This window comes from Sciurus vulgaris (assembly GCF_902686455.1).
Source record: "Sciurus vulgaris genome assembly, chromosome: 2".
NCBI classification, from domain to species: Eukaryota; Metazoa; Chordata; class Mammalia; order Rodentia; family Sciuridae; genus Sciurus; species Sciurus vulgaris.
In genome coordinates, this window is record NC_136462.1 from 119,464,618 (window position 1) to 119,491,381 (window position 26,764).

General features: G+C 33.9%; 1 protein-coding gene and 1 long non-coding RNA gene across 12 annotated transcripts in view; one reads left to right on the top strand and one right to left on the bottom strand.

Moving 5' to 3' along the window:
• NEO1 (neogenin 1) overlaps positions 1-26,764 on the top strand; it is a 244,518-nt gene that overhangs the window by 26,630 nt on the left and 191,124 nt on the right. The gene's annotated exons all lie outside the window — the stretch shown is intronic.
• The window catches only part of LOC306652479, a 73,619-nt gene continuing 69,862 nt past the window's right edge, over positions 23,008-26,764 (bottom strand). The window contains exon 2 of the long non-coding RNA XR_013761402.1: positions 23,008-23,946. This is a non-coding gene — a long non-coding RNA (uncharacterized lncRNA). The remainder of the gene's footprint in view (positions 23,947-26,764) is intronic.

Below are 26,764 nucleotides of genomic sequence, written 5' to 3' on the forward strand. Positions count from 1 at the left end.
TGCATTTGTTCTAGCTCCTACTACCACAGATGCATCCATGATGAATTTTTTTTCCATGAATTCTTACTGCCTTTGTATAAATTTTTTAAGATACAAACCTAGGAATGGGATTGTTAGATCATAGGGCACACATGCCATTTAATTTCAGTAAATATGGCTTGATTATTTTCTAGAATGTTTGTTCCAGTTAATGCTCCCCGCAGTGATACATGTGTTATCATCTCCTTGTATTCTTACCCATAGTTGCTAGGACTTAACTTTGGTAATTTTGCCTTTTTGACATTGTTGTAAAGAGTTGTTTCAGTGTTGGTTTGAGTTTGCAGTTTTCTGATTACTAATGAGTCTTACAGTGATTACTGCCATTCATTTGTCTGCTTCTGTCTGTGACATCCCATATTCATTTTTATGTCAGGTTCTAGTCTGTCTTACTGATTTGCAGTTCTTTGTATATTTCCTGATACCATTCTTAGTGGTTTAAGACATGGCAAATCATCTTTCTTTGCTGTTTACTTTGCCTGTGGCATCCATTGAAAAGAAAGCCTTAATTTTCTTGTGTTTAGACCCATTGATTTTTACTTTTTTTCATTTTATAAAATTGATAAAATCTATATATTCATTGTGTACAGCACAAGTGTTTTGAAGCATGTATGCATTGGGGAATGGTTACATTGAACCAATTCATGCATTACTTCACATATTTCTTTCTTTGAGGTGAGACCACTATTCTCTTGTAGGTTTCAAGAATACAATACATTGCTATTAACTATGGTCACCCTGTTGTACAACAGCTCTTTTGAACTTATTTTTCCTATCTAATTGATAATTTATTGCCTTTGACCTTCATCACTTAACTCCCTCAATCCCTGGCAACTACCTCTCTATTCTCTGCTTCTGTGAATTTTAGTTTTTTAGATTCCACATACACATGAGATCATATGGTATTTGTCTTCTATAACTGGCTTATTTCACTTAAGACAATGTCTTCCAGGTTTATCCATGTTGTCACAAAGAACAGTATTTTGTAATTTTTTCCCCTGGTATTAAGAATTGAACCCAGGGGCACTTAACCACTCAGCAGCATCCCCAGCCCTTTTTATTGTTTATTTTGAGAGTCTCTCACTAAGTTACCTAGAACCTTGCTAAGTTGCTGAGTCTGGCTTTGAACTTGTGATCCTCCTTCCCCAGGCTCCTGAGTCACTGGATTACAGGTGTGCACCACTGTGCCAGCTTATTTCCTTCTTGTCTGAGACCAAGTAGTATTCCATTGTGTATCAGCATCATGTATTCTTTACCTATTCATCTGTTTTTAGACACTTAGGTTGATTCTGTATTGGCCATTAGGAATAATACTGCATTGAACATGAGAGTGTAGATATTTCTTTGACACATTGATTTCATTTCCTTTAGTCTATATCCAGTGGAATTGCTGGATCATATAGTAGTTTTGTTTTTAATTTTTTGAGGAATCTCCATACTGTTTTCCATAAATATACTATTCATTCCTTTTTCAAATTTCACCTTATTCTTTGTGCTTTCTTATGCTTGGCAGCTCTAGGTCTTGGTGCTATCTTTTCTTTTAAAATAGTTCTAGATTTCACACTGAGGTGATAAATACTGAGTATCTGCTGTATTCTAGGTATGGGAGCTATAATTGTGAACTAGATATACAGAGTACTTAGATGACCTGTGGAGCAGTAGAACAACTGGATGAACATGGTACTGATTTAGGAAGTATGGATGATGAGGAAGTTTGGGGTAAAAAACATTAGTTCAGTTTTTAAAAAAATTTAACTAGCATATTATAAAATTATGTTACATTATAAAATTATATTTATAGTTCTATTAGATTTATCCTGTTTATGACAGATTCCTTTTACCACCACCATAGATAGAATACGGAACAGTTTCATTACTCCCCCAAATTTTCCCATGGTAGCCCTTTGTAGTCAAATTCTTTTTTCCCTCCTAACTCTTGGCAACCACTCGTCTCTTTGTTATCCCTAAATTTTACATTTTTTAAACTGTCATGTAGGTGGAATCATACAAAATGTAATTTTTTGAAACTGGTTTCTTTCACTAAGCATAATGTCTTTGAAATTCATTAATGGGTGTATTGGTAATTATTTCTTTTCATTGCTGCATATTATTCCATAGTTTAAATGTACCACAGTTTATCCATTCTCATGGTCAAGGACAAGTGGGTTTTCATTGGTTGGCAGATATTATGAATAAAGCTATAACCATTTGTTTTATACGTTTTTTTGGTCAACATGTTTTCATGTGTCAAGGGCAAATATCCCAAAGTGAGGTTGCTGGGCTGTATGGTCAATGTTTAATCTTATAGGAAACTGCCAAACTATTCTCCAGAGTGGCTATGCCTTTTTGAATTCTCAACAGCAATGCTTGGAAGTTCTAATTGCTTGGTGGTCTCACTAGTACTTGATATCGTAAGTTGTGTTTTATTTTAGCCATTCTAATAGATACGTAGTAGGGCTTTGTAGTTTTGCTTTGCATTTCTCTAATAGCTGTGTTTAATTTTTTTTTTTTCCGTGCCATGCCCTTTTTAAATCTTTTGCCCTTTTAAATCTTTTTCCCATTTTAAAAAATAGGTAGTTTTTTATTGTTGGATTTTGAGTTCTTTATATGTTGTTTTGTTAATGACTTGAAAGTATTTTCACCAATCTGTTGTTTATCTCTTATACTCTCAATGTCTTCTGCAGGCAAAAGTTTTAAATATTGGTGAGGTTCAGTTTATCAGCTCTTCAGTGTTTTATGAATCATGCTTTTAGTGTCATGTTTAAGAACTCTGATTTGGGTTTATAAAGATTTTTCTCCTCTGCAGAATTTTTTTCTAGGAATTTTATAGTTTTACATTTAGATTATAGTAATTTTGAGTTAATTTTTTGTATAAAGTCAGGTTTGTTTTTGTATAGGGATGTCCAGTTTTTCCAGCCTTATTTGTTGGAAAGGCTATTATTTCTCCACTGAATTGCATATGCACCTGTGTCAAAAATGAAGTGGTAATTGTGTGGGTTCATTTCTGAATTCTTTACTTTGTTCAATTGTTCTATGTTTTGACATTTTACTAATTCTACATTGTATTGATTACCGAAGCTTTATAGTAAGTTTTAAAGTTGGGTTAGGTTGAATCCTCCAACTTTGTTCCTCTTTTTCTGTATTGTTCAGCTAATTCTACTTCATGTACCTCTCCATAGAAACTTTAATCAGCTTGTCTTTAACTGTAACAGTTCGGATTATTTAGATTATGACCGAGTTGTTTTAAATCCATAAACAATTTGGAAAGAATTGACATCTTAGTCATATTAAATCTTTCAATCCATGAACATAGTGAGTGTCTTTTCATTTATTTAGGTCGCCCTTGATTTCTTTTGGTCAGCATTTTGTAGTTTTCACTTAAGTATTTCATATTTTGAAGCTATTGTAATTAGTTTTGTTTTAAGATTTTGGTTTCCAAGTGTTGATTGCCAATTTATAGATATGATTTTTTTGTATGTTGACCTTGCAACCTACAGCCTTGCTTAACTCATTTATTAGTTGTAGAAGCTATTTTGTAGTTTCCTTTTTCAAAGTAGACATGTTGTCAGCAAAGGGATAGTTTTATTCTTTGCTTTTTTTTATATATGTATGCCTTTAATTCATTTTCTTTGTTACACTGGGTAGAATTTCTAGTACAGTGGTGAATATAGACATCCTTGCCTTGTTCCTGCTCTCAAGGAGGAAGCATTCAATCTTTCATCATCAAGCAAGATATTAGCTTTAGGTGTTATATAGGTGCCATTGTCAAGTTAAAGAAGTTCCTTTCCATTCCTAATTTGTGGAGAGTTTTTATCATGAAGGGGAGTTGGATTTTATCAGATACTTTTTCACATCTGTTGATTAGCTCATGCTGATTTTCCTTTTAGTATGTCATTATTTTAGTGGATTTCATTGGTTTCCAAATATTGATTAATATTGAATATCTGGAGTAAACCCTAACTTGGTTAACTTTGTATTCTTTTTTAATATGTTGCTAGATTTGATTTTCTAATGTTATGTTGAATATCATTCCATCTGTGTTCATGAGGAATACCGCTCTACAGTTGTATCTCTTCAGTTTAGTATCTGGTTAAGGGTCATGCTTGCCTCATAAAATGAGTTGTAACATGTTCTTTCTTTTTCCGTTTTCTGGACGAGATCATGTAGAATGTACTGAGACTACTTGAGTTTTTTTAAATTTTTAAAATTTTTTTTATTTTGGCAGGGGAGGGTAGTGGGGATTGAACCCAGGGGCACTTTACCTCAGCAGTCCTCTTTTTTTTTTATTTTGAGACAGGGTCTTGCTGAGTTGCTGAAGGTCTCACTAAGTTACTGTGAGGCTGGCCTCAAACTTGCAACCTTCCTGCCTTAACCTCCCAAGTCACTGGGATTACAGTGTACACTGCTGTGCCCAGTTTACATGGGTCTTTAAAAACATAGAAGTTTACTTTCATAATCAGAGTAAGTAGTATACTTATTTCAGAAAACTTAGAAAATATTGAAAACTCAGAAACTGGACATGAATAATGAAAATCAATATAACATTTCACAATTCATGATTATTGTTAACATTTTGGAATATTTTTCTAGTCTTTTGTCTGCATATACCTTGTATATTAAGCATGTACGTATGTGTATTTAAAACAAAATTGAGATCATATTATGAGTGCCATTTTACTTCTGGAGCCAGTATGGCTACCTAATTTTATTGTATGACTATGCTATAATTTTATGTAAACATCCTTCTAATGTTGAACCTTCAAGTGTGATAAATTATCTTTTACGTGTTTTTTGTCTGATAATTTACTTAATATTTATTTCCAGAAATTGAAAGATTTTAGTATTTAAGACTCTTCATATATTGCCAAATTGCTTTCTAGAAAGGGTATATGTTTTTTCTCCAAAAGTGGATATTTTAAAAAGTCTATATGTATTTCTATCTTAAAGCATATAAATATATGTAAAATACATACTAATAGATGTCTATATATATATATTTTATTTCTTTAAATATTAAAGGGTGATGAGTATCATTCTTAAAACTTTATTTTACCAAATGAGTATGAATATATTTTATGGCATAGTGTACATAGTGGAGATAGTTTTAATATCAAAATTAAAACTTTTAAATTCTGAGTGTGTAAAAGTGCCAATAAGAAGTTATACTGATCATGATAATATTGTGACTTGTGGTTCATAATCTCCTTAATTTTATCCTCTATTGATTTTGTTTCTTATGGAGTACAGTTTGCAAACATAACTTTAACGAAACTGTGATAAACATTTTGTCAGGATTTGCAAAACAGAAGAGGAATTCAAATAAGAAGAATGATGTATTTCAGGACAATAAGAAATGAAATCCAATCTGCATAATATAAAATTATGGAATATTTAACAGATTTATTTTATTTGTACTATATTTCAGGTACTGCTTTAGGCTGTAATGATGAGTACTGATTAAGAAATAGTTCTTCCTTTCATGGAACATATAGTTCAGTGGGGAAGACAAAATAATTAAGCATACAACTATAGTAAAATGTAGTAGGTTTTAATAAAATGATGGAAAAGGAATACTTCATCAAATTAGAACCATGAATTATTCAAGCACTACTCAGATACTTCATTAAATTGAGGCAGTAAGTACCCCAAACTTAAAATAAATGCTAAAACTTTAATATCCTGGTGTGAAGTATTCAGTTTTCTCTGCAACCTGTATGAATGTGTACAGAATAAATGTGCCTAAGTCTTGGAATTTAATTAAGCTAGGTGCATTTTTGCAGTTATTCTTGATTATATTAGGTTTTTATGTAGGCTTAAATTTAAAAGGCCAGTGGTATAGTAACAATGTACCTTATCATGACAGATTTGTAAAATAATCAGTTATAAGTCCATTATAGAGAAGGTTTAGTTTGAATCTGCACAAAGTTGAGTTAATCTGGATGTACAAAACAGTGCATGCGTCATTTCCAGTGTGGTGAATTTTTAAAAATATGACACATTTGAATATATACACACAACTTATTATAGTTTGGAGGTATACTGAAAATTGAATTGAATATTTAAGAATTCCTCAAGCTGTGCTGTTTAGTACAGTGTTGCAACCTGTTTGTAGCTGTTTAGCATACCTAGTTCAATTTGATTTTCTATGAGTATAAAATACACGCTGGATTTTGAAGACTTAGTATAAAAAATGTAAAATATTTTTTATTGATCTGGTATTTTAGATACATTAAACATACTTAGTTTAATTTTACCCATTATTTTTTATGTGATTCCTAGAACATTTTTTAAAGTACCTATGTGATTTTCATTATATTTCTCTTGAACAGCACTGACCCAAAGTATCTCTTGGGGATCTCAGAATTCTTTAAATGAAATATTTTGGGCACGGCTTATCTCATGAACTGAAAGGACAGGAAGTGCAGTTGCTTTCACATAAAATCAGAAGGCATAAATTTGATTCCATAATGCTTGTTATGGTTTGAATGTGAGGTGCCCCCAAAAGCTCCTGTGTGAGACAATGCAAGAACATTCAGAGGTGAAATGATTGGATTATGAGAGCCTTAACCCACAGTGATTTAATCCCCTGATGGGATTAACTGAGTGACAACTGAAGGCAGGTAGGGTGTGACTGGAGGAGGTGGGCCAGTGGAGTGTGCCTTTAGGGTATATATTTTGTATCTTGCAAGTACAGTTTCCCTCTGCTTTCTGATCATCATTGAGCTGCTTCCCTCTATCACTCTTCTGCCATGATATTCTGCCTCCCCTTGAGCCCTGAGGAATGGAGCTGGTGATCTATGGATTGAGACCTCTGAAACCGTGAGCCCCAAATCAACTTTTCCTCCTCTACAATTGTTCTTGTCAGGTCTTTTTGAAGCAGCAACTCCTTCCTAAGATGTTTCTCTGTTAATAACTGCTAGTTTCTGCTTCCGTAATCATGCTTGCTTAGCAGTTTTGGCAGGAACCTGAACTGCCTGAAGAGAGAGGGAGAAGTTCAGGTTACATGCATGAGAAAGTCTTGAAATAGGGAAGTCTGTACTACATGAAAGATACTGAGAAGGGGCGATGCTCAGCTTTCAGAGAGGACTCCATTGAGCACTGGTGCTGAATAAACTTTCCTCTTCTTTATCTCCAAGTGCTGCTTGTTGCTTTCCAGTGCCATAATTTTCCACATTTTTCCATAACATTTTAGTCATAGCAGTGAAAAAACTGACTAAAACAATACCTCTGCAGTTTTGTTTAAAAAATTTTTAAAGTCAATTTGCATGTAATTCTATTGTTTGTAATCAGAAGTGCCTCTGCTGAATTACATAAACGAGTCTCGTTTTTCCAAACCAGATTGTAAACTTGGGTACAGAGATCACATTGTGTTTCCTGCAAATAGCTTACTCCATTGTGAATGCTGATGATGAGTACTTGTTGGGCTGAGCAAGTGCCAAAACACCACCCTCTAACAGCAGTGATTTTTTTCAGTCCCTCAGAAGAGAAAGAATATTTATGGCTTTGGTGATCTGTAAAAGTGTCAGGGAAAAGATAAAATATGAGCTGTGATCCATAACAGTAATGCTATCTGGCATTGTGACACTTGACTTTGAGAAGGCTTGAGTGTTGCCTTCAGACTCTTGCCATTATAATAAAAATGGATTAAACTGTTTAAAAAAGTCTCTTTCAAATAAAAGTAATGCAAAAGGAACTGATTAGACCCTGACCTTAAAAACAGCAACAACAACTAAAAATCCTGTCATGAAGATCACCAGACGTGATTTACAAGCATTTATGGAGAGAATTTTGTTTTAGAAAAACAGTTTCATGCTGGATCTCCAGAGAAAAAGAATCAATAGGACATATATGCAGTGAGAGTGGGGGAGGGAAGAGATTTTTTTAGTGAGATTGGATTATAGAGGCTGAAAAGTTCCATGATAGGGTGTTCTATAAACTGGAGAACCAGAGAATTGTAACATGGCTCAGTCCATGCTTCTGAAGGCCTCTGAAGCAGGGAAGCTGATGGTGTAACTCTCATTCAGATAACAAAGGCCTGAGTTAGGGAAGGGTGGGAGGAGTCCCAGAGCCCAAAAGCTGAAGAATCTGTTTTTCTGGTTTCCAAAAAGAACAGCTTCCCATCTCCAAATGAAGGAGCAAGGCTTTGCTTCTCTTTTCCTCTTTTTGGATTCTGTAGTGTATCAGGGGAAAGATAGGATGGTAAACGGTGTGATAAAGTTGTCGTAAATGGCAAAGGACATCAGTTGAATCATGGAAGTTCCTTCAGCCTTTACAAAAATGGGGAATGTGAGAGAGATTTGGGTGTGAGGTGATTTTAATATTCGATTTTGTGTATGTGTGTGTGTGTGTGGTTTTTTGTTTTGTTTAATCTCCTCAGATCTCTAAGGAAGACCTCATGGAAGAAAGTTAGGGGGAGAGATTTGGAAATAATTCACACAAATGATCATGATAGTTGAGACCAGAAAATATGCACAAATTACCAGTGGTGGGGGATAAAAAGAACAGAGGAAACTAAGGAATGATCCTTGTGAAATATTTGGAGAATGTTAGTAGAAGAAGGTATCAGGGGTAGAAATGGAAGAAAGGAAGAGAGTTTTGGAAATGTAACACGACAGAGGACACATCATCAAGGGGGAGTTGGTTACCATAAAGCACCTAAGGCTTCAACTGTGAAGAGGATAGGATTGAACAAAAACTTTTGACTTTTAGTAAAATGGAGATTGTTGCTAGCATTGGAGGAAAATCTTGATACACCTGAATGATGGATAAGCCAGTTTGTAAAATGTTAGGGGATGGAAAATAAGGAAGATAAAGGCAGACAGTATGGACTGCCATTTCAGGAAGTTTTACAATGAAAGGAAGGGATGAAAGTACAGAGAATATCTCAAGTGGTTATAGAAGGATTAAAGGAAGGATTAAAGAAAAAAGGTTTTCATTGGACAAATGGGGCACTTTTGTAGATCAGGATGAAGATTCAGTGGAAAGGAAAAGTTTGAACAGCAGCAAGGGGGCAAGAGTGCTGTTTGAAATGATGAAATAGGGTCAAGATAAAAATGTAGGAAAAATGTCAAGGAGAGAAATGGAGAGAACAAAGAAGCTGTGCTGTTTTTAGGTTAAGCCATATGAAATCACTCATATTTGGTCAGATTTTACCTAAGAAATTTCATTTTCAAGAAATTTAACCTGGTGCTTGTGACAGAAAACAAAGGAAAAACGAAAAAGAAAATTTGAAGTACAAAGAAGAGAAGTTCAGTTTATAGAAAGGGATTGCATTTTCTCCATCAAATAGGAGGCAGGTTATCTTAAGAGAATGGGTCACCACAAAAGAGTGACTAAAAGTTTGGGGTGTATCTGTAGAGAATGTAAGGCTGGAGAATTAAAGAAAAATTAAGAGGCAATGGTTTCAACATCAAGTGAAGACCACAGTTAAAGAAAAGTACAAGAACTGGAGAGGATAGGCTGATGCAAAGTATCTCTTTACAGTTAATTTTGATAAATTAATTGGTTCTGAAACAGTGAATTAACTAGGAGATAATGAAGTCTTGAGGCTTTAAGGAGGGGAAAAAAAAAAACTTCTGAGAAGGGTGATACTTTCTAAGATTTGGAAAGAGTAAGGAAGGAGGAGGGGTTATATTTAACTCTGTTGAGCTTGAGTTGTGAAGGAAGGAATTCAGATTTGTAAACCTTCATTATGGTTGATAGTTGCCAGTCCCAAGAATGAGTGAACTCCTTGAGGAAACAAATACAGACAAAAGGCCATTTTATTTTTACTCATTGATAATTCAACCGTGTCTGATATTTTCAAACCATTTACCTGTTTTTTGATTATAATGATGAGTGAGCACTAGATTTTGTGTTTGATTAAAAGCTATTTTGTCCCTTCATCAGAAATAAGAAATTTCACCTGCTTTTTAAGACTAGGAATAATTTCTTGTAGTAATAGGAGGGAGAAGACACATTAGAATGAATTAGCCTCATGATTTGTAAATACCTGATAAAGAGCTATAATTATTATTTTTGGTATTTTAGAGAAAAATATCTGCTAAGCAAGACTTTTTTTTTTTATCTCCTGGATGTGAATGAAAATTGTGAAATATAATCTAGAAGTAACTAGTGGGCAGGTCATTTCCCTTCCTATGTGTGTACTTAGTATGTAGAAAATAGATTGAAGACTGGTAAGCAGTCCAATAAAAATATACAATGCATGGAAAAACAAGAAGTTAACTGTTAAAAAGACTCAACAGCATTTTGCTGAGTTGTCCATGGTTCAGTATCCATATTGATGGAAGTATAAATTAAAACAATTTGATACTCCTTTTTGCCCATTAACTTGGTAAACATTTCAGAGGTTCATGGGAATAAAGGAAAAGGGCAAATGTCTCTCTCACATACTATTGAAAAGAATATTAATTGATATAGTTGTTTTGCAGGTATATTTGCCAAAATTTAAAATATGAATTTTTTGTGATTCGGTAATTCTGCTCTTAGAAATCTATTCTACAGGTACTTCTTATGAGTACAAAAAGTCATAGGCACACAGATGCTCATTGAAGCACTATTTAAAGTAGCAAAAAATTGGAAATGACTTAAATACTAGCCATTAGGTATGGCCCTCCTGTAGTGACCATATGTCTCAGTTTGCTTGTCATGGACCCAATTTATACCTGTACTACCACCATAATTCTTAAGAGCACGTTTATTTTCAGAAATGCTCTAGTTTGGATGATAATTTATGTGTTTATTATATGTTCACTCTAATAGCATGAAGTGCTATAAAATTGTTAAAAAGAATGAGATGGACTCACTCCAGTCAGAATGGCAGTTATCAAGAATACAAGTAACAATAAATGTTGGTGTGTGGGGAAAAAGGTTCACTCAACATTGCTGGTGGGACTACAAATTAGTGCAACCACTGGAGAAAGCAGTATTGGCGATTCCACAGGAATCTTGGACTGGAACCACCATTTGACCCAGTTATCCCTCTCCTTGGTTTATACCCGAGGGACTTAAAATCAACCTACTACAGCCATGCAACCACGTCAATGCTTATAGGAGCTTAATTCACAATAGTTAAGCTATGAAACCAACCTAGGTGCCCTTCAGCTGTTGAATGGATTAAAAAAATATGATATATATATACACAATAGAATATTACTTAGCCTTAAGAATGAAATAATGGCATTTGCTGGTACATGGATGGAACTGGAAAAAATTATGTTAAGTGAAATAAGCCAGTCTCCCAAAAGCAAAGGCTGAATGTTTTCTCTGATACATGGATGCTAACCAACAAGGGAGGGTGGAGAGGGGAAGAATAGAAGTTCATTGGATTAAACAAAGGGGAAGGAAGGGAGAAGGAAATAGGAAAGATAATAGAATGAATCAGACATAACTTTCCTGTGCTCATATATGAATACATGACCATTGTAACTCCACATTATATACAACCACAAGAATGGGATCCTGGGCTGGGGTTGTGGCTCAGTGGTAGAGTGCTTGCTAGCATGTGTAAGACTCTGGGTTTGATTCTGAGCACCACATATAAATAAATAACATAAAAATCCATCAACAGCTAAAAAAAGAATGTGATCCTAAGTAGAATAAGTTATATTCCATGTATGTATATGTCAAAAATACACTCTACTGTCATATATATCTAAAAAACAACAACAAAAAAAATGAGATAGGATTACATGTATTAATGTGGAAATATATTCAGGTGTTACCTGGAAAAATAAATTGCAGAAAAATGTTTATTACCCCATTTTTGTTTTGTTTTGTTTTGTTTTGTGGTACAAGAGATAAACCCAGGATGACTCTACCACTGAATTATATCCCAAGCCCCCACCTCCCCAGCCCTTTTATTTTTTACATTTTGAGACAGGATTTTGCTAAATTGTCCAGCCTGACCTCAAACTTGCAGTCCTCCTGCCTCAACCTCCTGTGTTGGTGGGGTACAGGCACTAACAAATATGCATGGCTACTCCATTCATTTTTAAAATTCCTAGGTTCTTTGAGTGAAAGAATGAGAGGCAGAGTATGTTAGTCAGCTTTTTGTTACTGTGACCAAAATACTTGACACAAACAACTTAAAGGAGGCAAGATTTGTTTTGACTCATGGTTTCAGATTTTAGGCCATGATTGGTTCCATTGCTGTGAGCCTGAGATGAGGCCTAACGTTGTGCTGGAATGGCACAGTGGAGGAAAGCTGCATCTAGGAAGCAGAAGAGGGCCAGGGGCAAGATTTGGATCCCAAATGCTGCCAAGGATCCACTCACTCTTCAACTAGGTTCCACCTCCCGTGACTCCAGTAATCCATTCAGCTATCAATATGTTAATCCACTGATGAGGTCAGTGCCCTTGTGATCCAATCACTTTCCAAAAGCCCCACCTCTGAACATTGCTGCATTGGGAACCAAGCCATCGACACCTTGGTCTTTGGGGGACACTTATATCTAAATCATACCAGGAGAGGATCTGTTGACAAAATGTCTAGAGGGAGTCATATCAATATTTTCATATGAAAATTTCAGGGTAAAGATGAAAACTCAGTGAATGGGAGCATTTAAAAAAAAAAGTGATGATAGCAAAAAGGAAACTGTTGATTGCAACAAATAGCTATAATTTTTTTTTACCAGAAGGCATTAATAAAAAAAACAACTACTATTAATAAACTTATTCTAGTACAAAATTATAACTTGTGCTCTGTCCTGTGAATAACTTTATTAAAAAGAATGTACTAATGAAAAATTTTAAGAATTATCACTATCATTCCACCATTACAAATGAACGTTTTTCATATTAGTTCCTGTTCCTAGTACTTATATGATTCTTATGTAGTTAAAATCAAAGCTCAGATAAAATGTCATATATTTTAAATCATACCCCATAGCATTTTTTCCCTGTAGTCTAGTAAATAGCATTTTAAATGATTTTTATGTAATGGGTAATATGCTAAATGGTTTATTTGTTTATATAATTTAATCTTCCTACATGCTTTCTGAGGCAGTGACTGTTCCCCATTTTACATATGAATAAACTGAGAATAGGCAATTTACTCAAGGCCATAACATTTAGCAAGTGGCAAAACTGGGATTTGAACTCAGGCAGCCTGATGTGTGAACCCATGCTCTTATCCATGACTGTTATTGCCTCTCTTCACAGTATTTTAGTGACTAGGTACCACAATTTACTTAATCATTTTGCTAGTTATATATCTAATTTATGGTTTTCCACTTTTTTTTGTTTTTGTTTTCTTTCTTTCTTCTTCTTTTTTTTTGGTACTGAGAATTGAACCCAGGGATGCTTAACCACTGAGCCACATCCCCAGTCCTTTTTTATATTTTATTTAGAGACAGAATCTGGCTGAGTATTGTTGAGGCCATCTTTGAACTCTCCATTCTCCTGCCTAAGCCTCCTGAGCCGCTGGGATTACAGGCATGTGCCACCACGCCCAGCAGGCTTTCAAATTTGAGTCTCAAAAGTTCTGTTAATAAACTGGTGCCTGCATGAAGGAATTTATTTTAGATACTTAAGAGCATTGGTGCACATAAGGCAATTATGGTCTAGTTTTATTTGACTACATTGTATGTGTAACATCCTAAAATGTTGAGGTGGAAATTTGTTAGCATGATCATCCTTTTTTCCCTATTGAATTTTTGCTATTTTAAAGATGTATTCCTCTGGGAAAACATGTTTTTATTTTAAATAATCAGAATATATTTAATAAATATTGGCATGAATTTTAGCAGTGTATTTGGTACTTTCAGGGATTTTGCTACTGTTCATAGTGAACATGTTCTTTCATATGACACCTGCAAGAAAAAATGTTTAAATGAACATTTAATATGATTTGTGATTACTAAATAAAAGCACATAAACTCAAACTATTCAAATGAAATTTATGTGGATAATTACCATCTTTCAATGTACCTTTAGAATATGCATTGTGTTTAGGGGAGATAAAATTGCAAATTTAGGATTCATATAGAGAAGTCATATTTGTACTTCAGGAGGGTTTAATTAGCCTTCTACTTCTGTTCTCTGAATCAGTGTTAGTCATTGCTCTTTTATCTTTAGGAGATAGAATCAATTTAGCAGAGGAACTAAAGTACTAGATAAGTTTCAGTGGCTGTAGGTAGACAGACTAAGGGAGTTAATTAAGTGTATTTTAAAACTCACCTGCTGGATTTCTGTATACCGGTTAAAATAAGAGAAGAACAAATACTTGTCTAACAAATAGCTTAGAACCCTGTTTGTTTAATTATGACATTAGTTTGTAATGACATTTCTGTTTATCTTTTTTTAAAATTTGATATTAAATATGGCATTTAGTTGATGACAGTTTCATTAGAAATGTTTGTTATTTCGTTGATCTTGAATGCAGTTGGTATTTGGTTACTTACTGTAACTTCTGTACCAGGTCTTTTTGGTGTTTGTATTTTTTTTTTTATTTTTTTGGTGTTTATATTGTTTTGTGTTTATATTTTAAGTCATAAAGATTTTCACACATAAAAAGTGCAAATAATTACTATATAATACCCACTTGGTATTTATAGTTTGAGTTGTTTTATAAATGCTACAAATATTATCTTTTAATAATCTTTATTTTTTAGCTCAGTTTTAGTTTTACAAAAAAATTGCAAAAAGTTCCTGTATATTCCACATCCAGTTTTTATGTATTTTTATTTTTTGCTTTTTATTTATTTTTTATTGGTGAATCATAGTTGCACATAATGATGGGATTCATTGGTATATATTCATACATGCACACATAGCCATTTGTGTTTCTTCTTGTGAGAAGTGTCTTTTAGTTTATTTGCCTATAATTGGGTTATTTGGTTTTTTTAGTACTAGTTTTTTTGAGTTTTTTTATATATTCCAAATATCAATCCTTTGTTAGAAAAGATTTTCTCCCATTTTGTAGGTTCTTTCACATTTTAAATTATCCTTTGCTGTTCAGAAACTTTTTAATTTTATGTCATCCCATTTATTAACTCTTGGTATTATTTCCTGAGCTTTAGAGGTCCTATTGAGAGTGTTGCTGCCTGTGTCTGTATGTTGGAGTATTGAATATGTTTTCTTTGAGGAGTTTGCTTAGTTTCTGGTATAATTCTTGAGTCTCTGATCCATTTTGTATTGCTTTTTGTACAAATAAGGGTCTAGTCTCATTCTTCTGTGTGTGGATAACCAGTTCTTCCAGGACCATTTGTTAAGAAGGTTATCTTTTCTCCAATGTATGCTTTTGGCACCTTTGTCAAGTATCAGATGACTTTATCTGTGTGGATTTGTCTGTGTGTCTTCTGTTCTGTACCATTGGTCTGTGTTATCTGTTTTTAAGTAGTATCATGACATTTTTTGTTACTGTAGCTCTGTAGTAAAATTTGAAGTTGGATTATATGGTGTTTCCAGTATTGTTTTTTAGGCTTAGAATTACTTTGGTGGGACTGGGGTTGTGGCTCAGTGGCAGAGTGCTTTCGTGGCACATGTGAGACCCTGGGTTCAATCCTCAGCACCACGTAAAAATAAATAAATAAAATAAAGGTATTGTGTCCATCTACAACGAAAAAAATTTTTTTAAATTAAAAAAAGAAAACTTCTTTGACTACTTTGAGTACTTTATTCTTTCAAATGAATCTTAGGACTGTTTTTTCTTGTTCTGTGAAGAATGTTATTGGTATGTTGATGAGGATTACATTGAATCTGTATATTGGCTTTTGGTAGTATGGCCATTTTAACAATATTAATTTGCCTACTCATGAACATAGGATGTCTTCCCACCTTCTTGTGTTGTCTTCAGATTTCTTTCTTCAATATTCTGTAGTTTTCATTGTAGAGGGCTTTCACCTCTTTAGTTAGATTTATTTAATTTTTGAGGCTATTGAGAATGGAGTTGTTTTCCTGATTTCTTTTTCAGCAGACTCATTGTTGGTGTGTAGGAAAGCTATCAATTTTTATATATTGATTTTGTACCTGTTGCTTTACTGAATTTGTTTGTTAGCTCTTGCAATCTTCTGGTGGAGCTTTTTGGATCTTCTGAGTATAGGATCATATCATCTTCAGTGATAAATTTGACCTCTTCATTTTTTATTTCTATTCCTTCTGTTTTCTTCTCTTGCTTAGTTGCTCTGGCTAGAATTTCTACCATTAAATTGAGTAGGAGTGGTGAGAGTGGACATCCTTGTCTTGTTCCAGATTTTAAAGGAAATGCTTTCAGTTTTTCCTCTTTCACTATGATTTTTGACTTTGGGTTTGTCATATGGCCTTTATGATGTTGAGGTAGGTTCCTTTCTATCCCTAATTTCTTCAATGTTTTTATCATGAATGAGTACTGAATTTTGTTGGTCTTTCTCTGCATCTATTGAGATGTGATTTCTTTCCTCAATTCTATTTATGTGGTGAATTACATTTATTGACTTGTGTATGTTAAATGATCCTTGTATTCCTGGTATAAAATCAACTTGGTTATGATGTACAGTCTTCTTAATATGTTGTTGAATACATACAATTTGCTAATATTTTTTAAAAAATTTTTGCATCTAAGTTTATCAGGGATACTGATCTATAGTTTTCTGCCCTTAATGTGCCCTTATCTGGTTTTGGTATGAGTGTGATGCTGGCTTTATGGAATGAATTTGAAAGTGATCCATTCCTTTATTTTCATGGAATAATTTTATGAGCATTGACATCAGTTCTTAAAAAGTCTGGTAGAATTCAGCTGAGAATCCATTTAGTCGAGGACTTTTCTTTGTTGGAAAAAAAAATTTTTTTGGTACTGGGGATTGAACCCAGAGGCACTCAATTACTAAGCCACATTCCCAGCCCTTTTTTGTATTTTATTTAGAGCAAGGTCTTACTGAGTTGCTTAGTGCCTTGCTGTTGCTAAGGCTGGCTTTGAACTCTCGATCCTCCTGCCTTTGGGCCATCCCTAAATCATTCCTACTTGGGGCCTGGTCATTAATTTGGGTTTTTTGGTCTCTTCTGTTCTTTGTATTAAAGTGTTGATGAAGTTTGAGTGCAGTTAATTTGTGGTGGAACAAAGTACACTGTCTGTTGGTTGAGCAATAGAGTCTCTATCCTGTGAACTTGTAGTATCCCTGTAGATTTCCAGCACCTCTCTGAGAAGCAATACTCCAGTTGCTTGAATTCCAAGCCACAGAGCAACAGTTGAGTGTTCTGATAATAAAGAATATATGTGTATCTGTTGATGTCCTCCGCCTAGAAGATTTTCAAATGCTTGACCCAGGACCAGGAAGGCCCACATAGGAACCGAAACTGAACTTGCCATAATTAAACAAAAACTTCACATCCAAGGGCCTTGGCATGCACAGAGGCAGGCTGCTCCCTCCAATGCAGGTGCCCACAGCAGTACCCTGTGGCCTGATTGCTCGGTGGTGGCTTGAAGTGGCACAAGGGTCACTCCAGTGGCTAGCCAGCAATCTTGTCTGGCTCAGGGTAGCTCTCCTAAAGAACTTTTAAAAAGTTAAGAAGATAAAGGAGAACATGTGACAGAAACAGTATATAGCCTACAAAACCTAACTTGCTTTCTTTTCTTTTTTTTTAAATATATTTTTAGTTGTAGGTGGACATAATACCTTCATTTTGTTTTTATGTGGTGCTGAGGATCGAACCCAGCACTGTCCTAGGTGAGTGCTCCACCAGTGAGCCACAACCCTAGCCCCTAACATATTTTCTATATGATCTTTTAACACAAAAATCAGCTGACTACCTGGGCCTTGATTTTATTGCCTATGAATTTTTTTAGTTCATTAGGATTGTGAAATGGTGACATCATTCTTTGATATATTTGATGGAATACTTCTATGTACAGAAACTTTCACCAACAATTTTATTGTCATACGGAATAGTTTGATTAGGAAAGATGCTTTTAATTTTTTAACTCTTCCTTGCCAATTTTTAAAATAGTAATTTGGTCCAATAGCATTTACCTAAAGTGACTAATTAGTTTTTACTTTAGCTTTGGGGATCATTATAAAGTAGTGAAAATTGACACATTTGACTATTTCATTATATTATTGCATTATTATTACTGAAGTTCAAATGTCCTATAGTTGTCCAGTAAGAAACTCTTCTGTGACCTTTGGGATCATGCTAGTAATTATTGATAGGTTTTTTTGTCTTATTTTGTTTTCTGATGTGACAAGATATTCCAGGTTTATCTCATTTTCAGATCCTAGGCCTGGAATTAATCATTTTTTGAAGGCTCTTTTGAACAGAAAATGGTATTTAGAGACCAAAGCCTGGGTGAGGAAAATGCTGACCACTGCTGGGTTGAACACTTGTTAGTAGGCTGTTTGAATGAAGAGAGCTAGAAAATACACATTTTTAAATAAATAAAATAGGAATTTATATTCATAACTTTATTGATTTTACAACTATATTGCTTTTCTTTCATGCTGAGGATCCTATCTTCCATGGTATCAACAAAATTATTCATTTGCTTTATCCCACAGTGTATACACATCCCAGTCCCAGAATAATAGTACTAATAGTAACTGAAAAAAAACTAATTATCAAAGCAGCTTAAAGTTTTTTGGCAGTTCTTTTGGTCCCTAATGTATATATCCTCCTGTGTATAGTTTGGTTATGGGATTCTTCATTTCTTTTGGAATATTTCCTCCTTGTGTGGTTATAAGGACTGCTAGATCGTTAGGTTTGTTTGTTTCATTCCTACTTTCAGTTTTTAGAGTCTTTAAAAACTTATTTTGCTTCTTAATTATGTGAAATATTTACGTGGTCCAAAAGTCAAATGTATGAACGAGGTCTCCTCAGAGGCATCTACCTTCAGTCTTTGGTTCCTTTAATATTTTCTTTTGCTTGTGTGTTAAAAATTAAATGTGTATTTATTAATATCCTACCTTTCCTAGGTAAATGCACTTACTTTTCTCCAACTTGCTTTATTCACTTAACTTATTCTAGAGATCATTTCTGATAGACTATAAAGCTATACTGTGATCCTATTTACAACAGCATAGTATCTCACTATGTCAGTGTACCATAACTTACTTAACATGTCTCTTACTGATGGACATCAGGGTTTTTTCCAGGCCATTACTACAAGTAGTGCTGCATTAAAGAGCTTTGTTTGTACTTATTTTTGTATTTTGGCCAATGTACCTTTGGATAAATTCAAAGATATAGAATTGCTAGGTCAAGGGGTAAATGCATATATAATTGTGCTAGATGTTGCAAATTTTCATCTGTAATGACTGAACCATTTTGCATTCTCAAAAACCTGTTTTGCTACATTTTACCTACAGAGTATGTTGTTATTTGGATTTTTGCCAGTATGATAGGTGAGAAATCGTACCTTAATACAGTTTTAATTTGCATTTCTTTTATGAGATCAAACATATTTTAAAATTATTAAGGGCATTTGCATTTCATTTTAGTAACTAATTATACATCTTTGTGAAAATGTCATGCATCCACGTGTGAAGTCTTATTTTACTCCCAGAGTTGGATTTACAACAGCTTTTGTTTATTAGGTATATGACTTCATGGGGGTATACTGGGATCAGTATCCTATCTTTTAGATACTATTAATATCTTTCCAGAATTTTAGAGTTTTTTTCTTCTTGTTTCCATTCTTCCAAGGTCATTTTGTATTGGAGATGTGTTAAGTGATTAAGAGCTCAGTGAATGAAAATTGTCTGTGATTTAATATCTCTAATGCAGTATTGAGTTAGCCAGATTTTGAATCCAGTTTATTTACATCAGTAATATACAGTTGAATAGAATTGTAGAACCCAAAGTATAGACTTTATAAGATTATGACAGGGTTGGTGTGAAACATCTTGTTTATTTTGCATTGAGAGCTTGTGCATGCATAGCATTCTTTGCTGAAAACAACTTTGATACCGTAAGATTCATTATTAAGGATTCTCAGTCTTGTGTTCTCTTTTGCATATATTTAAGTTATTAGGTTGTCCTGTGGAATTTCACAAATACTATCTGTTAGTGAAGCTGCTGATGGCAAAAACTTTTAATAGATTATTCATGTGCTGTTTGCGTTTAAGAATTAATGCATCTTTATTCAGATTTTTTAGTTGAACTTGGCAACTGTTGGTAGACAATTGGTAGTGTAGTTGAATAATATCTGTAATGCTTGTTTTCCATGAGAAAAGTACTCTCAGAGATATTTAGAGCAATATTAACTCTCTTGAAAATAGCTGATTTTTGGGGAATAATGGAAAAATAGCTTTCAAAAAATGTGAAACTAGTTACTGTCTTTAAAAATTCTTGATCTTCCAGGATGTGGGCCACAGAATTCTGTTATTCTCTACTTCTTGTTCACTATCATCTGTGTACTTACTTTCCACTTTTATTCACTAAAATTTTTGAATCTTATTTCACAATCCATTTAATAAAAAGTAAATGTGATCTTCATTTTTCATCTTAAAGCCCTTCAGAGCCATTGCCAAACTCCTTAACTTCCAAACTTTTTAACTTCATGTATATAAAAACTTCTCATGATCTTGTCTCTGCTTACCCAGTTCTGAATTGCCTTGAGGACTTGGCCCTTTAGCTGCTGTGGATTGTTTCTAGGCCTCTGTCTCTGCTTTCTTCTGTGTGTGTTCTGCTTCTTCACTGGCTCATTCCTACTTAGTCCTCAGATTTCCCATCAGTTTGTGGGCATGTCTTCTATCATTCTCTAGGCCAGCTAGCTTGTCTCTGTGCACCTTGTAACATATCCTGTCATGGTTCCTGCCACACTGTTCTGTGGTTGTTCACATTGGATCATTGTGTGAGCCAAACTGCCTTCTTTATATTTTTTTCAGGTATTTTAAAGATCCAGTCGTGTCTAGAAATCTCAAAACTCTGCTCTAAAAATATAATATACCTTTTTGGACCTAATGATCTTAGATTATTGTTTAGAGCTTCCCCCTGCCCCATGGTGCTGGGGATCAAACCAGGGCCTTAGGCATGTTCTACCTGTGAGCCATATCCCCAGCCCCTGTTCAGAGCTTTTTAATCTACTTAATTCTTATTTTATCTAGTTTTTCTGAACCACAGATTTGATAACCAGAGGTGCACTTTTGAAATAGCAATGAGCATTAATGGTTGATTTTGATATAGAAAAATAAAGTAATAGGTCTTATTTATAGCATGGTAGAATAAATTATGTTCTTATTTAAAAAATAAAGTTGCTACATTTGTTGTCATGTAAAGGAAGTTTCTCCTCAAATAGTTAAAATTTATATTTGGTAGTCAATAGGTTTAAGTTGTTGGAAATAGAAAATTTGGAACATTTTCCTTAAAATGTGTCTTGTGATTAATTTGTAAATCTTTAATTACATGAAAATGTGGTATTAAATCTACATAAAAATCAGTTATACTTAGAGCATTAATATTATGAGTTGTAACTTTTCTGGATGGAGGTAGAATTTTCTTTATTCCTAAGAGCATATCCAGCATGTTGCACGGTTTCTGGTATATTGTTATTGCTTAGACAATCAACAACCCAACACTGTTTTCTCTTGACATTTTAATATTACAAAAGTATATAGAAATAAGGACATTCTCCTACAGGACAATAATATCATTAATCATATCTAAAGAAATTTAAATTAATAATGTTGTATAATATACTCAAAATTTAAAGTCACTGATATTCCCCAAATATTTTTTGTACTCCAGAGTCCAGTAATGGTTGCCTTATTGATTTGCTTATGTCTCTGTTAGTTGCTGTTCATCTAGTACAGTCCTCTTGCTTATGTTCATTTTTATGATATTGACTTTATTTTTTAAAGAATTGAAAGGACTTGTTTTCTAGACTGCCTCAGTTTCAGATTTGTATAATTATTTCTTCATGCTTAGATTGAAGTTAGACACTTAGCAAAAATACCACATGCTTCTTAATACATCCCACCAGTACATATGTGATGCCAGATTGCCCCACTACTGGTAATACTGAATTTGATCACTTAGTTCAGATGATGATTTTCAGATCTGTCCATAGTAAAGGTACTAGTTTCCCCCTTCATAATTAATAAATAATTTGTGGGTGACACTAAAATCGTGTGTCTGCTCTTTCCCTAGCAAACTTTCCTCCAATAGTTTGAGCATCCATCAATAACAAGCCAATTATTATGGCAACTCTTAACTAAAAGTTTCTATAAAGTTGTTTTTAAATAGACACTTTTGAGTAGATATTAAAAATAGTATCCTGATAGTTGCTTAAAAATTACATAATTTCAGTTTATGTGGAAGACCAGTTATTTACATCTGACATCAAAGGAAAGAATTTTGTTTTGATCCCTTATATCTGCCATCAAGATTGTTAATCTTTTACCCTTTGCAGAAATAGTGCAACTATCTTTTTTAAAGAATGTTAAAAAAAGTATGTTAATGAAGGATAACATGGTTGTGTGCTGTGCTGTCTTAATAGAAATATAGTACAAACTAAAAACATACTAGAAGAGTAAAAAGAAACAGGTGGGATTATTTTAACAATATATTTGTTTAAACAAATATTTCCAAAATATTTTAACATGTGATCATATAAAAATTAATTAGATGCTTTGCATTATTTCATGTGTATACACTCTAAATCTTCCAAATCTAGTGTGTATTTTATACTACTTAAAGCAAATCTTAAATTAGATTAGCTACGTTTCACATTCTCAGTAGCCACATATCACGTATTGCTGTCTATAAACCAAATGTAGTGGTTATGATCCTGGGCTCAGGGGAACCAGACAAACTTAGTTTGGATCTTGCCTTCTCCACCAGCTAGCTTCATGACTTTGGGTCAGTTTATTATTTTTACAGCTTAAGTTTCTCAATATAAAATAGGGATAATAATTCTTACCTGTAGGGACAGAAGATTGAAATAATTAATCCAAGTAAAGCACTTGGACAGCGCCTGGCACATAATAAATGCTCAGTAAAGTTAACTATTAATATTATGCCTTTAGATTATGTCCATAATTTCCATTCTGTCTTAGAAGGGTTTTTGTGTTTTTTTTTAGGGAAGCAGGAACTAGATTTTTAATCCCTTCATTTGTTTTATATCTTGCTCTTTTTGCCATTAGTTCCTGCTTTGCAAACTCACCATTAGACAAACTAGGTTTTCTAGAACAGCTTTAATTTCAATGGAAATTGAAAAGGGGAAAGAAACATCATCTCTGGAAATGGCAACAATAAATGAAAAATGTATCATTATGATTAAAAAAAAGAAAAAGGAAACACCCACACGCATGAAAAAGGAAAGCTATAGTATTCTGGATTGTTGCCTTTCTTTTTGTAAAACAAATACTCTTTCCTACCCCACAAAAGCCTGTGTAGTCATAGTAGTAAGGAAAAATGAGTCAACCTACAAAATAGAAGTGAACTTTACTACAGTAGTTTTATCTAGTTCAGTGTTATCTAGAATGTGTTACAAATTAATCTACTATTTGGTGTTATATTAGGTCAAAATAAAGTTTAAAAAGATTAGAAAAGATATGTTTAATGAAATTTTGCAAAGGAACTTTAAAAACTACTGACAGTTTACTGTGGTAGAACACTTGGCATTTAGTACAAGTAAAGTATCATCGCTTATGGTAAAAAAAATATGACATCACTTAGCAATCAAATTATGGTCAGTTAGTTTAAACGTTTGTAAACATTTGCTGAATTAATGAAAATTTCCTAAAGATGATGTTGCCAAAATGAAGTAGTAGTAATTGAATATTATAATTGTTAAGGGGCACAACTTAAGTACAGACCAGTCATCACTAAGAAGTCCAAATTTGAGTCTTTATTAGTTGGCTGGCTAACTGTCTCACACATAACGCTCCAAAAATGGCTATTGAGAGGATAGCCCCAACCATAGGGTTGCAGGGGTTTTTATACCATAAGTCAGTACATCAATCATAAGTGTCTGTTGCTGTGATTTAAAATTACAAACTAACATCATGAGATCTAAAATCATTAGCAGAAGGAGGAAGTGGGTCAAAATGACCTTACTTAGGTACAAATTAAAGAGTAGTTACTAACATCTAGACAATCACTGTTGACATCACTGTTGACGTGGTACATTAAGAAATAAGGAATAAAAAAGAGAACAGTTTTTCATTATACAAAATTGCCATTTTGCGTTGCCAAACATGTCATGCTAAGCAACTGATGATGGGTACAGAGGTTGGGGTGTTCCCATGGGAGAAGCATTTCCTACATAACATGGAATTTCAAGGTAAAGTGGAGTCTGTTTAGTCATTGCCCATATAGCCTGGCCCATAACATTTCCATGGAGTCAAATATGTCAAACTGTCACAATAATCTAAAACAATGTCATTATTCATATAATTGTATTGCACCCTCAAGTTAATTTTTGCATTGTCATTGAGGCCATATTTTCATCAGTACAGCAAATGTGGAACTGAGAATACTCATTTTATAAGTTTAAAATATTTTGTATCAATATTGTCTGTTACTCTTCGGTATTAGAAATTGCTTATAAGATGTTTTCATGAAAGTTTTATATGTGAAAACTTTTTCTTTCCAACAGAATGAAAAATTACCAATTTAGATTTTCCCATTTTTAACTGAAGTGTAAAATTGCTAAGATTGTTGGCATGTTAACTGATATTAATGTACTTTTTCTAGTAATTGTTTTAGAAAATATCCAGGTAACTTCAGAATATTGGTGGTATTGTTAGTAAGTTATCAGATTATACCTGATCTTCTTGCAGATCATGTAGAAATTATATAAAATATCAACTTTATTTATGAGACTTTAAAAAACAGTATTAAAATGTATTTACAAATGATGGATTTCAAGTCATCTGAATAATAAATTTCTGAGACTGAGGCTGATCTTAGAAAGAACAATGTATGTTTGATGTTACACAGTCACTAACAATCACTAATACTTAATTCTATCTTGGCCCAGCCACTTTTCCTACCTATAGGATCCTGAAAAAGGGTTAAAGAAAATAAACAAAACCCCAGGTGCAAATTCCAGTGCAAACCAGGGGTTTAACACTCTTTGGTAGACTGGTTTGTTAGTGGGGAAGGTAGACCTTAAAGAGAGAGAAAGAAAGGAAAAAAAAAAAAAAAAACAAAAACAAAAACAAAAAGCAGGCAGAAAGACAATTGTGAAAAAACATACATAGGGCAGAAGGATAGGAGATGAGGCCTTCTTCAGACTTGTCAGAGAAGGCCTCTGTGGAAGAGATGGTTAGAAAAAAACATGAAGGATAAGAAGCAGCTAGTGTGTGACAGAAGAGTCAGTGTAGAACAAGTGTTCACCAGAAGGGAGCAGCAAATGCAAAGGACGTGATGTGGGAAAGAATGGGTCTTGTTCAAGAGACTGGATAATACGGCTTATTCAAAGTGTAATATGAAGTTAGGTTGGACAGAGGCAGGAACAAGATTGGTTAGCCATGGTAATAAATTTGGATTTTTATTTTAGCTATAATGGGGATTAGATAGAGAAGAATAGATGACTAAACTTGAATTTTAGGATCACTTAATATTCTTTTTTTTGTGACTGAATAGTATTCCATCATGTATATGTATGTGCCATACTTTTTTTTTTATCCATTCATCTTTTGTTGGACACAGGTTATTTGCAACAACATGAATGGAATTGGAGGTCATTATTTTAAATGAAGTTAGCAAGCCAGGTACGGAAAGACAAGCACCACAGGAGCACACTCATATGTGGAATCTAAAACTGATTTCAAAGAGGTTGAGAGCACAATGGTGGTTACCAGAGGTGGGTGTGGTAGTGAGGGGAAAATGTTGATCAGTGGATACTGAGATAGGAATAAGAAGTTCTGATTTGTTGGTAGAGTAGGATGACTATAAGTAACAGTAATGTACTAGAGGAAAAGATTTTGAAAGTTTTCACCACAAAGAAATTACAGATGTTTCAGGAGATAACTGTTTAACTTGATTTCTACATTATGCAGTGTATATACACATATCAAAACATAACATGGTATCCCAATAATATGTGTAATTTTAATGTTTTAATGTATCAATTAAAAACAAACAAAATCCTCATACATTGCTGGTAGAATTGCAAATTGGTGCAACCACTATAGAAAGCAGCATGGAGATTCCTTAGAAAACTTGGAGTGGAATCACCATTTGACTCAGCTATCCCACTCCTCAATGTATACCCAAAGGACTTAAAATTAGCATACTGCAGTGATGCAGCCACATCAATGTTTATAGCAGCTTAATTCACAGTAGCTAAACTATGGAACCAATATAGATGTCCTTCAGCAGATGAATGGATAAAGAAAATGTGGTACATATATACAGTGGAATATTACTCAGCCTTAAAGAAGAATTAAATTATGGCATTTGCAGGTAAATGGATGGAACTGGAGAATATCATGCTAAGTGAAATAAACCAAACCCCCCAAACCAAAGGCCGAATGTTTTCTCTGATAAGCAGATGCTGATCCATGATGGGAGGAGGGGAAGAATGAAGGAACGTTGGATTGTGCAGAGGGGAATGAGGGGAGGGGAGGCAGTGTGGAGATGAGAACAGTGGAATGAGACAGACATTAGTACCCTCTGTACATGAATGACAACACTACCTGTGTGACTCTGCACTATGTACAGCCAGAGGAAGAAGTTGTGCTGCATTTGTGTACAGTGTGTCAAGATGCATATATAACTAATTATAACAAATTTTTAAAAATCTGAAAAAGCCTTCCGCAAGTTTATTTTATACATAATAGTTGTCAAAATGGTATTAAAAATGAAA